This window comes from Mus pahari, chromosome 1 (assembly GCF_900095145.1).
Source record: "Mus pahari chromosome 1, PAHARI_EIJ_v1.1, whole genome shotgun sequence".
Lineage (NCBI taxonomy): Eukaryota > Metazoa > Chordata > Mammalia > Rodentia > Muridae > Mus > Mus pahari.
Genome location: NC_034590.1, coordinates 128,848,522 through 128,854,630, shown reverse-complemented (window position 1 = coordinate 128,854,630; position 6,109 = coordinate 128,848,522).

The window sequence follows — 6,109 nt, the reverse complement described above, 5'->3', positions numbered from 1 at the left end:
GGAGAGGGAGAGGGAGAGGGAGAGGGTGTTCTAAGTAGAATACAGTTTCAGTAACAAACTTCAAAGACAGTGGCTAAGCATCACTGTATTTTTCTGGTGGTATTTTTTAATTCTGAGGAAAACGCCTTATTTTTCCACTCTATGAGTGTTTTGGATTTTTTTGGTTTGGTTTGGTTTGGTTTGGTTTTTGTTTTGTTAGAAGTTATATGTAATATCAATCAGGTGATCAAATTACCAGGTCATCCTTTTCTAGAATCTTTATGATCTCTCCAAAATTCATCAAATCCACTTTGGGGAAATAGCTGAAAAGCTTTTGTTTCTCTGTAATCTTTTATTCCGTGTTCATCCTCAACATATTTCCAAACTAGAGAAAACCTTTCTTATCCTATACTCTGAGAACGGAATTGGGCATCAAGATGCACAGCAGGCTGTCATCCAGCATATCATTTCTGTGGGTAGCACTGGTGATCGCCATTTCAAAAAGTTAAATGTCGTATAAAGACTCCTGAATGTTTTAAGGAAAATAGCAAGGAACCAAACCGTTCTATTAGAAAGACTTCAATATCTGAAGCAAGCAGCCACATCTCTTGTAATGGCAGGTAGCCATTTAGTATGTTAGAGCCTTTCATTGTCTTCCATGACAAGTTAGGGACTGGACAGAACCTGCCTATATATTTGTTTTATATAAACCTATGCTGACAGATGGGATAGCTTGAAACTCCACCTTTAAATCAAATTACCCAAGATCAGGAAGAATAGATTTTTGTTGTTGTGCTTCATTACATTCTCAGTGAGGATTTATCACAGAGAAACACTGAGTGAGATTTATATTTGTGCCACTCAGCTCTGTCTGGTCAGTGGTCCCAAAATTATTTATTGGCCAATCTCTCACTTCCTTGTGGTGGCACCTTGATCATGTTAACATAGCTACAATGGGTGCTTCTTGCTACTTTCCCTCAACAAGAGTAACTTCTAAAACATTAAAATTATTAGACATTCTATAAAGGGTAAACAGCATCAAGTCATATTTTTCCTGAAATGAGAGCGTTAATATTCTAATGTTTATTAAAAATAAAAGACCAAAAAATCATGTAAGAATCTTTTGCCTTAAAAGAACAATTTTAAAAGATAATCACCTATGTTTAACAGAGTTATCCTCGAAAGTCACATTGGAATCTATTTCATCATCGTATTTTAATTGTCAAAGATTAAGATTGGTTAATATTTTACATAATTCACCCCAATTATGCATGCTGATTTGTATGGGACGTGGCTGCTTCTCATCTTCAGCTACTTTGAGTTTCTTATAACAGAATATGCAGAAGAATGGGAAGGATTAGAAAAATGGGAGAGCAGGGCAGAGTGCTGCCCCGTGATTCCAGAACACACACACACACACACACACACACACACACACACACACACACACACACCACTCCCCTTCCAACAGACAAGAGAGGGGAAAAAAGAACGAAAAGGGGACATGAGAGCAGCTCACTGCTTGTGGTATAGTTTATGGTCCTTTTTATTAGCTCAGCTCTCTTGCTGGAACTGAGAGGAAAGATGCACTATTTTAGAGGAGTTGAAAATGATGAGTTCGTGAGGACCTCTGACAGGATCCCAGCTTTGGCTTCCCGTTTCCTCTCAGTTTTGTGTGATTATGAGCATGTCTACATTCCTACTGGCTTTTGTGTGTGTGTGTGTGTGTGTGTGTGTATGTGTGTGTGTGTGTGTGTGTGTGTGTGTGTGTGTGTGTGTGTGTGTGTGTGTGTGTGTGTGTGTGTGTGTGTGTGTGTGTGTGTGTGTGTGTGTGTGTTTGTGACAGCTGAAAAACCTGAGATTAAAACATTAAATGTATTTCCAAAGGTACCAGGAAATAGAGTGAGACAGCTGTGGACGTGTTGGCTCAAGTGATGTAATTGTCACTCATCAAAGGAATTGCCTCTCATTAGACTTAGCTCCATCCTCAATAAGACATCATCATAAATATGATATAGGATTCATTTCAAAAGATCAGACCTATTAAATCAGTACTGGAGTCTGCCAGAAGATATAATTTTAAAATACATTAAACACTCTTAAACACACGACCCTTTTCCCCCCAGATACCTCTGAGAAAATGTAATTAAAACGTCGTCCTTTTTTTCTAAGGAAAAAACTCATCAGATCTTTACAACATTAGAATATTGCATACCGCGAGTATTTGACTTTATTCCGCTAGATTCAACATTAAGTGCATAGCACTTAACGTCTGCTTATAATGGAGAACCTGAAATGTGTGGAGACATGCTTCAAATGATGAAGAAATTGTAAATGCATCTAGTTTGAGAGGAAATAGACTATCTGCTAATTGCTTCAAGAATTGAGTGATTTGGAAGACCTCAGGAGAGGACTCATTTCTCTGATTTGCATACACTTCTCTCGGGCTACCTGGCTTACTGTAAATGCTTTGATGATGTTGTGTGTGGAGTGTTCCTCATCAACACCAGAGATTGAGAAGGATTCTATGACTCTGGGGACCAGAGGAATTCTACCCTCTAAAGAAGCTGCCCCTTGTTGATATCCAGCCCTTAGGAGAGCGGACTTCACATTACGACAGATGATCTGGTTTTCTGAGTCCATTGTTTTATTGTTATTTTTGCCATTAATTAATTGGCTTAATTTTCATGGTAAAGCCAGTTAATATAGCACTTTTGGCTCTTGTGGAGATTTTCTCTTAAGCAAGCTAATAAAAAAAGGATACAGAAAGAACTAACACTATTATTTTGTTTCCTTTCAGAGGTTTTGACACTTGGTGATGTTAATAACCAAGGACTCTTCTGGATGTAAAATGGAGCACAAAGGTGACTTGTAGTGAGCCTTTTACCCAAGTAGAAAATACAAATTCCTCTAAGGGGATGGATAGCGAAAGAAGGAAAAGTGAAGAGGGGGGGCAGAGGACAATAGAAACAGTGTACCCTGTTTCCAGGCAATGGAGACAAAGCAGGGCTTCAGAAGAGAATAAAATCAAAAGGAAAATGAAGAATCAAACCGAGGATGAAGAAATAATACAGAGAAATTGAAGAGGGAGAAACAAGCATAAAAGATCCAGCATAGAGAAGAAGCAGGAAAAAAATGGAAGAGATACAAATACACGTGATACAGAGTGCACGTTATACTTCACAGAGGAAGCCTGCCAGCCAAGTCTTTGGGTTTGCCATAATTAACCAACCAACTACAATGAAAATCTGACTTTGCTTTCTAATGCTGCATGAATATTGTGCTTTGTAAACCTGTGTCTTCCATATTGAGACCATTAGTGGGACGTTAGAACATTAACTACCTCTGCCCAGAGCTTACTCCAAACACAATCTTTACAACTTAAAACTCACCCTGCATCAGAGTCTCCACAATCAGGCGTATTGAGAATAATCAAAATGTTAGGATTTTTCATTTGTCTTGAGTACACAGCTATGATTTTAAACCATACAAAGAGTTACCAAGCATCTCGAAGATAAGATAACAATTTAAAAATTATAAGATGCTTAAGGTTAACTTTCATTTCAGAGACATCTGTTCCATATGAATGTAAAATGAATAAAATATAAGGTCATCAGAAAATCATCCTGTTTTCATGAACCTTGATCATATAATAGATGTTACATTTATTACTGAAATGTGAATGAAAATAGAATTCAAGATAAGTTATTAATCATAATTAGAATGACTTTGACAGGTCTGCAGTGACAAATACTTAACAAGTAGTAAGAATGCTTATTCATAACAAACCTCTTAATTCATTAAATTCTTCATTAAAAGGGCGACCTCTTAATAAGTTCAACATAAAGTTGATATAGCATGCTATTTGCATTTCTCTCTTTTTTTATTTCCATTTTAGGGCTGTATTGTTAATAAATTGAGATAAATCACTTAAAACATATAATTACTTGGATATGGTGGCATAGTAATTCCCTAAGCAATTGCACGGTTATAAGTTGTCAGTGTGCATATTAATCCATCACACCACCAGCCTTTCTCTCCGCTGATTTGCTGCTCGCTGTTAGGAAAACAGAGAAGAAGCTCATGCTGCCCTTCTCTCAAAGTTTCATTGAGGCACAAGTAGGGCAAACACCGCTTTCCAATTAGGATCCCGCTGTTTGCCAGGACTTGACAATGACTAATTACAGTCCTAAATGACTTATTAGGTCTGAATGCATGATTATTTATAAATACATTTTAAGAGCTGCATAAAAGAATCTTCCTGGTTTAAATATGAAAGGCTACTTTTGTGCAAAGGGCAAAGACCTGTTGAGCACCTTGAGGTCAAAGGAAAGAAGACATTTTAATGTTAATGTTAGGGTTTGTTTTAGGCTACCATTACCTCACAATGGAGAAAAAAAAAGTAAGTAGTTTCTGACAATGAAGCTCTTAGAGGATCAGCGTCAGGGCTATGTCTCAGGACTACTGACACCAATATTAACATAGGATTTGGGGGGAATCCGTTGTTCTTAAATATGAAGTTGCCTTAATTGTTTTTTTCTTTTTTGTAAAAAAAATAACATTTTATTTATTTGTTTAGTTATTTAGTGTGTGTGTGTGTGTGTGTGTGTGAGAGAGAGAGAGAGAGACAGAGACAGAGACAGAGAGAGACAGAGACAGAGAGACAGAGAGACAGAGAGACAGAGACAGAGACAGAGACAGAGAGAGACAGAGAGAGAGGAAGACAGAGAGAGAGAGAGAGAGAGACAGAGAAACAGAGAAAGCACATGGCACGCATGGCATGTGAGTAGAACAATCAGGACACCTTTCAGAAGTGAATTCTTTCCTTCCACCACATAGGTGCAAGGAAAATGAAGTCCAGCCTCGGTGGGCAGTGTCTTCACCTGCTGAGCCATCTCACCCGCATCTGCTTAGGGCTCTTATAAGCACTAAGAAGTTTGAAAGTATACAGCACTAAGACTGGAGCCTTGGACAGTGGCAACACTGATGAAAGGCTCCTTCCCATTGCTCTTCTCGTACCTCACTGCAGGGCAGGGTCTGACAAAGAAAAAAAAAAACAATATACAATTTTAAAATAGGCAACTATAGAGTTTTGAAATGTTGTGGGAAGTCATTTGGTCATCGATTATTCATGGTCTATCTAGGCGCTGCAAACAAGACAAAGACCATGCCCAGATGCTGAAATGGGCTCCATATAAGTCCAGTGTTTGGGAAGAATTGAGCAAAGAAAAGGCAGGAGAGATGGTTCCAGGGATTCCCAAATTCTCTTCTGCCTTCCTCAGGCAATCCAACACATATATACATATATACATTAAGATAATAAATCTTTGAAAAAAAACGAGTAAAGTACCATTATGAGTTGTTTAGTTAAAAATACTGTTAAATTTTTAAAATATTCTAAAGACACATGAGTAGAAACACTGTCATGTGAAATGCCACGCCTCTACAGTGTAAGTTACCAAGTTCAATTTTCTAAAATATTTTTGCACACCCACGTGGCAAACAAAAGGAGCTACTGATGTCCACCTTTCTTTTCTTTTCTTTTTTTTTTCTTTTTTTTTTAATGTCCACCTTTCTGACTATGCTTTTGCCTAGTTCTTTCCCATGGCACAAGGGCAGAATCCATTACTTCCTTCTAGTAGATGGAATATGGTAAAAGTAATGAACCCTCACCGTTCTGTACCATGACTTTATTTTATACAGAACTCCATGTTAGTATATTAAGGTACATAATGATGCAAGTAGTCATATTTGAAGAAGCCCAGTTGCAGGAATCTAGGATCTGAGTGTCACTTCAAGTGATCCACTAGCAGATGCTAAGGCCCTCAGGAATACAGTCACAAGTAAATACATTCTACCATCACCTGAATGAGGTTGAGATAATCCATTTTCCCAGTTGATCCTACAGATGAAAACATATTCCATCTGATATCCTTGATGACAGTCTTGTGAGTCTCTGAAGCCAGTAGCTTAGGCCCAACTCCTGATTCCCTGGAACTGTCATTCAAGCCACTGTGTGACAATTTATTCATAAAGACAGGCAACTACTAATTTTTATTTATTTATTTATTATTATTTTCTTTATTTACATTTCAAATGCTATCCCGAAAGTTCCCTATACCCCACCCCC